Source organism: Hydra viridissima, unplaced genomic scaffold (genome assembly GCF_058129835.1).
Source record: "Hydra viridissima isolate aposymbiotic clone 2 unplaced genomic scaffold, HvirCarnegie_v1 scaffold_3, whole genome shotgun sequence".
NCBI lineage: Eukaryota > Metazoa > Cnidaria > Hydrozoa > Anthoathecata > Hydridae > Hydra > Hydra viridissima.
Window position 1 is genome coordinate 647,781 of NW_028324302.1, and position 12,681 is coordinate 660,461.

Consider the following 12,681-nt stretch of genomic DNA (forward strand, 5'->3'; position numbering starts at 1 on the left):
ACTCTTCGAAAGTTTTTCCGCGCTTTCAAGGTTCGGGTTGAGTTGGGTTTCAGCCCAAATAATAGCCCATTTTTTCATATCCCAGGGGCATTATCACATACTTACATTTTACTTTGATGCAGTAGATAGTTACCTCGGAGTTGTCCTTACATTTTTCTCGTAAACTCTTACAAAATCTTAGAGAATATCGGTCTCTATTTCAATCTTCTTTTTGAGTTCCAATCCTTGATCTTCTTCAGAAGGGATTACTGATGGAAGTGCAATAAGAACAGAGAGTAGGTCAATATCAGTTTTGTCTTTATCTCCATCCCATAAGTCATCTAGCCCCTCGTTCTAATTGTCTTTTTTATCTATGATGGGGATTTCCTCTCCCCCACCTGCCGCCATTTCGCTTCAAAATTTTACAGACAACTAAGTTACTGCCACCTTTATCAGAGAGGCAGTTCTTGCATGCCTAAGCAGAGATATGGTTGTGATGTCTGGGACCGTACGTCTGGTGTAAAATATGATTCCAACGAGAAGCACAGACCTCAACGCTCGTTTCGTTAACAATTTGGGTCGAACCATAGTGGGTAAGCTGACCACCAGAATGCAGGGGAAAGAAATTATTTGCCTTCAGTCCTATGAAGACTACTGGGCCAAGCAAGACCTCTTCATAACCCCCTCAAAACCTCACTCTCCTGATTGTCTGATGCAAGCCTGTGATGAATAGGCGAATCTTACCTATTAAAGTCTGAGGCTTCTTCGGCTGTTGTTACTGGATGAATAGGGGTGGTGTTACAGCTTACGGTAGGAACCCACCAAAGTGCTCCACCCCTCTTAAGATTGAAATGGGTTATAGGTAGAAGTCCTTTCAACCTCTCGAGCTTTGAGGATCAACTGCAATAAGATATTATATTCAGCTATCGAAAATTGGTTATCATGTCGAGTGAAACAGGAGCAGCTGGGAACTTTTCTTTCAATAATAAAGCACTTGAGTTTGAGACAGTCCTTTCTGCCACTTTTACGGCAGAAATCACTCTATGTTCTCATAGACACTTCAATTTGGCTTTTGAAAAAGTCAACCACCATTGGAAGATCCAACAAGTTGGTTCACTAACCAGCTGGTTGTTTGATATCAATATTGCTTGTGACTGTCTGATATACGTCGAGATCACGGACCCAACTTTACCGATATCGCGCATCAGCCAGAAAAGACCTTACCTGCACTCAATCCTATCAGGTTGGATATTGCAATAGAGGGTAGAAACAACCTACCATACTTGAATGGCTTATTACCTAACAGAAAGTTTGAAGAACCAAGTCGCTGCTTTGCTGATTCTAACTGCATTGCATCTCCTGAGACAAATATGGTCACTAACGAGTTATTCACCCAAACCCTTACTTTTAATGACTGGTATTCAGGTAACCGACAGTTCCTCTCTATTGACTTCCATAACAATAGCAATTTTCATGGTTTTAGCTTAAAACCTTCAAACACAGGTAACGCTATAGCTGTAAATATAACTCGGAGCTGAATCTGTTGTTGTGAACTTGTTAATCGAGCTTAACGCTACAGTAAAGTTTGATGGTGGCCACTTTATGGATAGTGCTTATTAAGAGACACTGTCTCAGAGGCTATTGCACATCTAGTCGCATCTGTTGCTACGTCCCTACCCTGTCGCAACCGTACTAGGCGCTGTAGGACCCAGAGCGTTAATCTAAGGATAGAGCGAATGATTCGCCAACCCACAGGTCTCAGCCTATTACAGATGGGCATGAGACCTGATGGTTGGCGAATCCTCAGAGGGTTACCTCAGAGGATACTACAGGTACCTTAGAGGAGTACCTCAGTTGAGGTCTAATGAGTTAAAACCACTATTATACATCTAATATATAGGAAGAATAAGTCTTAGTTTAATATATAAACGCATGTAAAAACACCTTTAAAAAAACTTTCATAATGTGTTGTTCAAAATTTTTTTGAATATAGAAATATTTAAATCATCTACTAATCTTTTTAAACTAAATTTTATTCTATACTGTTATACTTACTGTTATATATTATGGCTACAGTTATACAAAAATTAAACAATTTCATCACCATGCCTTGTTGCCACAATATTTTATTTTAAAAAAAGCTCAGCTGCCTACCATGGAGTAGTGTTGTTAATTTTTTCTAGCACGCACAGCATTATGGGTAGTTAAGAACTATAAGGTGTATTATTTATATATAACAAATGGTAATTGTTTGAAATTTTAGATTTCTCCACATGCAGTTAATTAGTTACAATGTTGGAAGTTACCAACAGCTGCAAGTTGGTTAGCAGCTATCATTTCAGACCTTATAACTATGTTTCTTTGGTCTAAAATAATAATTGTTAATCAATTTCACAACATAATCAAGTATTTTTTCATACTTATTCTGAAAAACGAAAAAGTAATTTCAATAAATTACTTTTTACGCCGCATGTAAAAGTAATTTCAAATAAACATAAAAATTCAAAATGATAAAAATAAAATGAGTAAACATACATAAAACTTTTTGAATTTTACTACATACAGAAAATTTAAAGAACTTAAAAATCTTAGATTTTAATTTCTTAACTAAAGAATTTTTATAAAATAGTTGTATGAAAGTTTGTAAGTAAATAAGAAAACACATTTTTTATAAAGTAAATAATAAAGCACATTTTGAAAGACATAAAAATAAATTACTCAGTTAATTGATATAACTGCCAATAACATGCTCATCTGGTAAATCCTCAGAAGTGTTCACAGAATCGTCACTTTCTAAAGTTGTCTCACTTTCTAATAAATTTAACAATTCAGGGTTCATATTAATTCAGAGTTCATTTTAATCCATACTGTTCAATGTATTGGTCCCGGGTCTCTTTTGCGTAGATTTTGAATTTAATCGAATTGATCTTACGATCCGAGTTTATAGAATAATCCCTAATTGTTTTGTCGTGAATGACGTCTTCAAAAAAGCAATTAGTGGAGTATGGGAATTGTAAATAAGAAATATTTTAAGGTGTAAACGAACTTAAGGTGGTATTGAATAGTTTAACAATATTTTAAAAAGGAGTTGAAAAAAAAGTTTAGTTATACAATTCTCAATTAGACGGTAGTAAAATAATGTCAAACTCGTAAAAACTGTGAATTCATATATGCCTTTGGAAAAAATATAATAATTCCGCACAGCTTTATTAATTCTAAGTGCACTCCTGTTATCTCAGCCGACTTCGCAGTATTTCTGAGCAAAAATTTACGAGCAGAGTTTCCATTATTTGTATAAACAACTTTCTTTTTTGGCACTACAATTTAAAATCAAATTCACATCTAATTTTTTCCTTTCTTTTTTTTTTTTTTTCGTGACACTTTTGTTTATTTTCATTTCCACTTGCTTGTCATGTTTTAAATTATCACTGGTATGAATTAGAAATACATATTCAAAAATCCACGCATGAGGGGGTGATTATTCAAAGGAAAGATGTTCTTTGTTTATTCCTGTAGAATTCCATGAAAACTTTTAAAGTTTTCATGGAATTTTACAGGGGATAACTCATAGAATTATTGAATTTATTTTCATAGAATTCTACGTAGCCGACAGCGCATATGTGTTCGCTACGCCCGCTCAATCTAAATACTGTAAAGCTAATTTCAGCGCTGAGAAGCTAGCTTGCCGGAACAGCCCACACAGGAAAACTTCTGGTCCTTTTTGTTGATTAACGCAAAGTTTCAAGGGTCAAAATGTTTTTGAACTAAGGAGGTTTTAAACACAATATTCTGCAATAAAACTTTTCGATAATAACATTGAACGGCACTAACTTTATAAAATATTTATTCTACTTTTAAACCTTTTGGTTTATTACTTGGTAAGTAGTAATGTTATATGAATATAATCGAGCATCAAATAGAAAATTAAAAAAGACCGAAGAAATAAGTTTAGTATAATTTAGCTTTCTAAATAATAAAATTCGTAGTAAATCAGAATTTAAAAAAGCATCAAAACTAATGAAAAATACAAACGTTTTGTTCGCATTCAAACAATCTGCAGCGATCTTTAATCTTTCTTAAAAACTCGTTTTCAAATTCGTCATCTTAATAAAGTCTCTGTTCTATTTACTAGACACTAAATAATCGGTATCGTATAAGTCAATACCGAGAAGAATGGTCTCGTATCGCGTGGTATCGCTTATATATTAATGTCGATACTATCAGTACCGGTTCGATACCACTCGATACCGAGAAGGAAGGTCTCGTATCATGTGGTATCGCTAATGCTCCAATGTCGATACTAACAGTTTCTCTTCGATACCAAACGATACTGATAATAAAAAGAATCGTATAGTATCTCATGGTCTCGAATCGAGACTCTCAATAAAACAAAAAAAACAAAAAATTAGAATGTGACTTATTGAATTTTTTATTGACAAAATACAAGTACAATTGCTTTTTAGAGATTTAGTTATTGTTTTTTAAAAATCTACAATACTTTGGCTATCATCCATTTGTTATTTTTTCCTTTGCCGTAATTTCGTTGGTATTTTATGATTTTCTTCTATTAATATTGGCAAAGATAAGTCTGATTCATGTCCTATATCACTTTCAATTTCTTGTTCGATGGGCCATTTTTTAATGTAATTTTCAAGAGCGGAATAGTTCTGCATTATAATTACAAGCTTATCTGCCTTGTCACTATCGAGATTGTATCTACGATCAGTGATGAGAAGGCAAGAAGCAGAAAATGCTCTTTCAGGTTGTTTGAGTTTCCAACCAAAATCTTGCAACACCTGAAAGGGTAGGAAGTTCCGCTGCATGCTGCTTCCACCATGCTAAGGTGTTAGTTTTTCCTGCATTTTTGGATCTTATTGTTTTTTGGTATTTTTCCATTTCAAGTTTAATAGGAGGGTTTTCGTGTATATGATGTGAATTAGTATCTTCATTATACTTTGCTAAAATAATATTGTACTCATTTTCCTCCCAACCTTGTGCATTATCAGCAATGGAATCGTTACTACCGTTGTTTTAACAGGAGCTTAAGACAGACAATGAAGAATTCTCAAAGTATTCTTTGGTTGTGGGATGGTTTTCAACCAGTTTTTGAATATTTTTATCGTCAACATCAAGAAGATATCCACGAAAAAATGGATGAAAGTAATGTTCTAGTGCAAATGCGGGTAATTTACGGCCTTTGTCTGGGAATCTTTTACTTAGTTCTGATAATAAGTCCTCCATGAATTTTTTTACTGATTGGTTGTTTCCATGAGTAACATAACTATTTTTTTCTTTCTCGATGAAGTTGATGAGTGCTGTTACTTTCTACAGTGGCATGTCAATTCGGATCTCTGTGTCAGAAGATAAAAAAACTGATAATTCTTGAACAGATTTAAGCACTGGAACAATAGCTTCAAAGAGTAGGAACTGTTCATCTCTAGGTACGGTTTTCTTCCAATCATCACCGTCTGTGTCGCGTAAGTATATCAGTAGAACCTTCAGTCGAAGTATGACGTGCAGCATATCGTAATTGCTATTCCATCTCGTGGTTACTGTGGAGGGTATTTTGAGATTACTCACATCTAACCTAGAACAAGCACCTTTCAACGAAGCACTGAAGGCTATTGATTTATGAAGCCTGGTAGTAAGTGAGCTGGCTTTAAGAAAATCATCTTTCAGTTCCGGGGTACCCTCAGCTGTTCTTTGAAGTGCAATTTTGAGTTTGTGATCACTGCATGTAACAGAACCTTCTTCTTTAAGGAAGTTAATATAATAACAATAATTGGGCCGGTAATTAATTTTAGAATTATTTCCCGACATTGCCGGCAATTACCTTTTGAGATTAAGTATAAAAAATATTTAGCAAGTAAAGCTTACCTATATTTTTCTTAAAATAATCCCAGGTTAAAGATGTTTTAAAAGGCACTACGAGTGAAGATTAACTTTCTTTAATAACTAGAGTATACTTTTGTTTAATTGTTTAAAACTAAAGTTTAGTTGTTGAATGTTGAACACAGAACAAAGCGAAAATTACGATACCATGAGAGATTTAATTAAAGCAACGATACCAGAAGAGAAATTAAAATACGAATGCGATATCACACAATTAACTGATTTATTATGAATTAAATAATACTGAATTAAAATAAATATAGTGACTGTTACAAAATCAATTCCCTTTGAACAATCAATTCTAATAAGCGTTTAGAATAATCATTAACAATTGCATCAAAAGTTAATCCCTTTGGAGAATTACATGAAAAACTCTAATTAATGATAGTTTCAAAACTAATTCCCTTTGAACAACCATTTCTAATACTCTTTTAGAATAATCATTAACCATTGCATCACAAGTAATTTTCTTTGAAGAATTATATGAAAAACACTCTTTAATGATTGCAAAACTATTCCCTTGCAGATTATATCCGCAAGGAAAATTTTCGCTTGAAAAAATTCGATAGAGTTGGAATAACGACATGGAAAATTACACATTGCAGGGGCTGATCCAGGTCATTGTTCTAGGGGGGGGGGGGGGAGTCGGACCAAAAAAAATACAAAAAATAAGGTTTTCATTTTTTCAAAACAAAACAACTGTTTCATTTGATATTTAGAATGATTTTAGAAAAGTTATAAGATAGTTAGTAATATTAAATATATTGAATGGTTATATAAATTTTTTTTATTTTTTTCTTATTTTTTTAATTTTATCAATAATATTTTGAAGTTTGACATTTCTTAGGTAGGGGAAGGGGGTAGTTACCCCGAATACCACCCCCCTCCCATACCTTTTTGTCCGCCCTTACACACTGTTTAACATAATTTAATAATTTGTAAAAATTTAATATAGAAATAAATATTGAAAAAATCTTTTCCTTCCTTTTAATCACGGTAGAAAAAAAATATAAGGATACCAGATGATAAACATGATGTCATACAACCAGCTTAGAGAATCTTTTTTTTATAATAAATGAGCCATATATCTATCTAATTAATTATACGAATTTACTATTTCATATTACAAATCGTATATAAAAATAATATGGAAGTTCTCATGATGACCCTAGTTGCAATACCAAATGATACTATCGGTACCAAACAATACCAACATAACCGATAACTTTTGATACTAGTATCGATATCGATACCGTAAGGTATTGCACCGTGACCAAACGATACCAACAAACCGATACTTCGATATCGCGTGATCTCGAAGTAGAAACCAAACGGTACCAACATTAACGACACTTTCGATACCAGTATCGCGTGATTTCGATACCGATACCAGACGAGAAATTGAGACTCAAGACCGATTATCTAGTGTTTACTATTTACATTCTTCTGATTTAACAGAAGCTGTTTTAGAATGACTTTGGTTCATTAAACGGTGTTATCCTTTTTGCTTCACCTTTTCACCCAGAATTAAATAACAGTCATAGCAATAGAACTTTGATACACCAACATATATTAAAATTTTGCAATATATCAAATATTTTTAAGAAGATTTAACTCTGCGTGTTCTTCAAGAAGATTTGGAACAATGCTAAACAAAAATGCTGTCTTTTGGTGGGAGAAAAGTAAATGAATTTTATAAATATCTTGTAGTGGTCGTATAAATACGTCTTTCGGTAGAAAAATCTTGGCTTTCTTCCCACATTTTAATATTTGTATTTAGTTTTTTACAGATAATAAAATAAAGACAGAATGTTCTTTTAAAGTTTCGAGATTTTCTAGAGCGTTTTTACCTTATTTTTGTAATTTCAAAACATTGTTTTACTACTTAAATATAAATTTTTAAAACTTTTTAATTGGTCCGCAAAACTTGAAACTTCCGTTAATTTTATCTTTCATATTCAAAATATCATATATAATTACATTTTTCAAACCTGACAGGATATCTGGATTAAAAATTAAATTCATAAAAGGAACAAGAAGGATTAACTAATGTCATCATTGAATGATATCGCATTAATGTATGAAATTATACCGTCAGAACCTTAAGAATTTACTTTTTCGTAATTTATTGGAAGCCAAAAAAAAAAAGTGTTTTCTTAAGCCGAGATTTTAAAAACTCCAGTAACGTAATAAACTCCAGCCCTCAAAGTTTTTAATTTTTTTATCGTTACCATTTGTAAGAAGTATTCTGTAATCTATTTTCTAAAGATAATTCAAAGATATTAAAAAAAACTAATCTAGTAGCTTCACTTAAAACTAGAGAGTGACACGCTTGCGGAATTTCTTTAAAGCGATTTTTTCAGTCATTACAAACCGAGTTAACATTCCCCCAGTGTTAACTAGTTTACAATAGAGAATCACACGGATTCTCTATTGTTAGCTATTATACACTAATTAAATAAATAATTTTTTATTTCACTGCACGTGAGATTCTATTTTCTTACCTAAAACAATCTGCTTAAAGGGAGTACGAAAGAAATTTACATAGTTTTACCAGAATAACCATCACAAAAAAAAACAAACGGATACTTTGCACTGTAACAACAACTCGTCTTCTATTATAAACAATTTTCTTTACCGACAATTTGATGTAAAGGAAAAACAGCAACATAACATCTAAAAATTATCAGTATAATACAAAAAATTATAATATGTATATGTTAGAGCCTGTTTGACTAAAAAAGAAAATTTTATTACGGAGCACGCTACAAAATGACGATAATTTTGGTAAAATCCTTATAATATTACCAAATAGAGTGAAAACTCTTATTAAAGCATCGCATTAAGAAATAGTAAAAATATGGCTGGTTTTTTCATGATTAATAAACAAATCATTTGACCAATTGTAACATTTCGCAAGTATTAGTAGGTATAAATAATAAAAATAAACATAAATTTAACAATAAATTTATTATAAATATACTATAAATAGTAAAGTATATAATTACAAAAAATGACATTTACGGATAAATGGAGCTTTATAACTATTAGTAAAAAAAAGTTTTCTGATTATTCCTAAATCAGAAAAAATACATTTCTCTTTCAGGAGACGTTGAAACTTTATTCTTTTTATTATAGAATAGAATTTTATTATAAAACTTTTATTAAAGATAGAATGTTTGTTTTCTTTTTTACATTGTGTGAAATGATAAATTATTTTGTTTTTTGTTTAATATTTCTTATATTTACTTTTCGTAAAATTAAAAATTGATTTTCATGCAACGTTCGAAGCAAGTTTTAATTTCCTGTCTTAATTTTATATGCTTCAGTGTTTTGCTTTAGTTAAATATAACCATCAGGTAAGTGTGCTGACATTTTAAAATTTTTTCGCCTGAAGTTCTTAGATCTTTAAGCCTTTTTAGTACTTCGTTTTTTCATTTTTTTTTTCAATTTTTAGACATGACGTTTATAGACAACTATTTAAAGAAAAGAAATCCAATGGGGTTGAAAACGCTGGTTTGAAAGCTAGACAAAGTTTAAAGCGATTGTCTCACTATTTGATATTTTGATCTTTAACTGTTTGCTAGGATTACTTGTAGCATAATAAATTAATAATATATGTAAATATAAATCAATGAAAGAGACTTTTTTGTAAAACTGAGAAGAATGCCTCGATGCGCCAGATGAAATAGTGTGAAAGCCTTAAATAGCCAGAATAGAGAATTAACAGATAAAATTGGTGTTATTAGAAAAGATTTATTAGTCTTTATAATATTACCAATCATAAAGACTAATAAAAAAAAACGTTTCAGCATTAAGTTAGTTAGTTCATTTAATTAATTAAAATGTTTTCTAGATTTGAATTGAAAATAATTCTATCTTTATAAACATTTCCAAATAAAATTTCCTCAAGGTGAGCAATACATCGGTAGTTTTTAAACAACAAAATATTTGTCTGTTGCATTTGTTAAAGCATTACTTGATAATAGAAGTGCTCTTATACAATTTAGAGTTATTCAATTTGGGTAATAGTAATATAAATATGCTGCGAATATATTATATTATGAAATATAATATATAATTATAAAATATAAATAAATGTTGCGAATAAATATATTATGAATATATTTTAGCGTATGAACTATGATGAACATATTTTAGTATATGAATATTTATGAACTTATAGCAAATAGACTAAAGCTTTACAAGTTACATAAACAATTATGATTATATTATCGTATTAAGAATTATGATGAATATATTTTAGCATATGAACTATGACGAGCGTATTTTAGCAAATGGACTTTCATGAACATATTATAGCATATGTGCAAATACAGCATCGAGTTGCTCGGCAGTGTATTTTCTTGTTTTTTTTTTTTTTTTTGTTTTTTTTTGCCATTTTGTGCACCTTTCTATTTTAACTGTGATAGAGACTAGATACGTAATAAAAATTAATTAAAAAACAAATGTGAAACAATTATAATAATTACTAAGAATATATAATAACTATATTACAAAAAATATATAATAACACTAATATTATATAATGTGAGGGCGGTTTTTAATAAATAATGTACGTTTATTAGTTTGTTATAGGATGATGTATTAAAGTTATATTTACCGCCCTCACTATATTCTATTATACATAAATATCAATCACAAAAATTCTCTCTCTTTAAAATTCTTTTGTAAAGCTTTTATTTCTTTGTAAAACTCCGTATTCTCCGAAATTCCTTCTTCTTCTTATCCTTTTTACTCCTGTGAAACTTTATTATCATTTTTTTTTTTTTTTTGAGCTTTTATAGTTTTATCTTGTTTTTGGCTGCGATGTCAATTCATCATTTACTTATCTGACAGGGTGTTTTTAACATTTCTTCTCTCCGTTTTATGGTTGACGAGTCTTCCAGTTTAAGTCTTTTTCCAGCTATTTTTATTTACTTTTTTCTATCTGCTTTATTTTTTACTTACATAAGAAGTAGATGAATCATCGTCTGTTCGTCTTTTCCCAATGGCTTTTCTTATCTGAATTCTCCCTCCTCACAATAATAAGAGTTTTACATTCTTAGTGAATACGATTTGCAATGACATGTGTTTTACAATATTTTTACAAACGCGAAGAAATTAAAAATAGTATAGTTATTGGTTCAAAATGTCCTAAGAGCACTATTAGATTTTTATTTTGATGATTTTATCTACTTGTACGAGAAGTTTACGAAATCCTACGCAATTCATTGTAGTTCATTTACTAAAGCAAAAGATAAGCTAAAAAAGTATATAGTTTGTTATGTGAAACTTTTGGGAAAAACTTTTTAGTCAATCAAATGTTTGCATTCAACAATAACCTAAATACGATAAAGACTTTAATATTTTAAAAGGAAATAAACGAAGTAATAAAAATAAACTTTTACATAATTTTTAGTATACAAAAAAAAAAAATTTTAAAGAAGTAAGAGAAGCCATGATCGATATAAGTATAAAATAATATTGTTGATCCCAAACAACTAAACAATTTAAGGACTGAATAAAGTAATAGAAACAAAGAATCCGAGATTGATCGTAACAACAGTCTTTCAAAGCACTCCGTACCATGACTTTTCTAAACAAATAGATTATTTACAAATCTAATTTTCTGTTCTCGACAATTTCTGTAGTCTCCGGTATATTATTATGCCGTAATACTTCAGTAGCGCTGTCATGCTGTTTCAATTGAGCTTTTCACATTTTTTTGTTAAAAATACAACTCAACGAAGTTAATGCAATCATTAAAAATACGCAGTATTTATTTTGGTTTAAACCGTAATAAAATTAAGTAAACCTTAATCAACTTATTAAATTATGTAACAATATGAATTTAATTTTAAGCTAAGAAAATTAAAATCGCCTGACATCATCAGCATTTGTACAAAAAATGCACTTGAACACAGAATGGCAAGTAAATCATTTAACAATTGTTTTCAATAAAAAGAAAAGATTTTATCTTCCAAAAATCGAACAAAGAAAGTTTTGATTAGTAAATCTTGTAAGTTAAAACAAAATCAGTTGTAATTTAAACACAACTTTGTAGATTGCCCACGAGATAAAACGTAACTTCAAATTACTGCCACAATGCAATCTGTCGTTAAGTGGTTTGGTCCAATTTACCCCGTTAAATTTTTGATAGCAGCAGTACTTTCATTTTGTCTGAATTACAGTGAATTTGACCGCAATAAATTATGGAATGAACCTCAGAACGGCTTAGGAATAGAGAATGATCAGCAAATAGACATACATAATAGCTAAAAAGTGAAGTCCAGTCTTAAAATCCCGCTTTAGATCGCTTTGCTAAAAGAAACTTGCGCCGTTTTTATTACCCCAATAAAAGCGGCGCAAGTTTCCGTAATGGTTCTTTTTTAAATCAACCATTTTGCAAATGATCTGTAGATAACTTGAAATAGCATTATGAAAAAAAAAAAAAAAAAAATTTGTATCTTTCTTAAGTAAGCGCTTGTCAGGTTTGTAAAACAATTTTTGAGTAAAAAAAATTTTGATGCTGAAACATTGATTATCACCTATTAAATATTTGATCTGAATTTTAAATATTTATAGGACCTCAATAATGATAATAAAAAAATTAGTTCCATATAAATCCACTCTTCTTAAAGTTTGCATCATATTATAACCATAATTTATCTTTCTAAAAAACTCAAGTAATCGTTGTAAGCTTGTAAACTGGTATTTCTTGGCTTGTAAATTGGTATTTTTTGGCTTGTAAACTGGTATTTCAAGGTGATCACATTTTTTAATCATCAAACTATTAAAAATTTGGTT

At 30.4% G+C, this 12,681-nt stretch overlaps 1 pseudogene; it reads right to left on the reverse strand.

Annotated features, from left to right (window-relative positions):
• Nucleotides 1-4,460: 4,460 nt before the first annotated feature.
• LOC149890501 (uncharacterized) lies at nucleotides 4,461-5,502 on the reverse strand (annotated as a pseudogene).
• Between the last annotated feature and the right edge of the window lie 7,179 nt (nucleotides 5,503-12,681).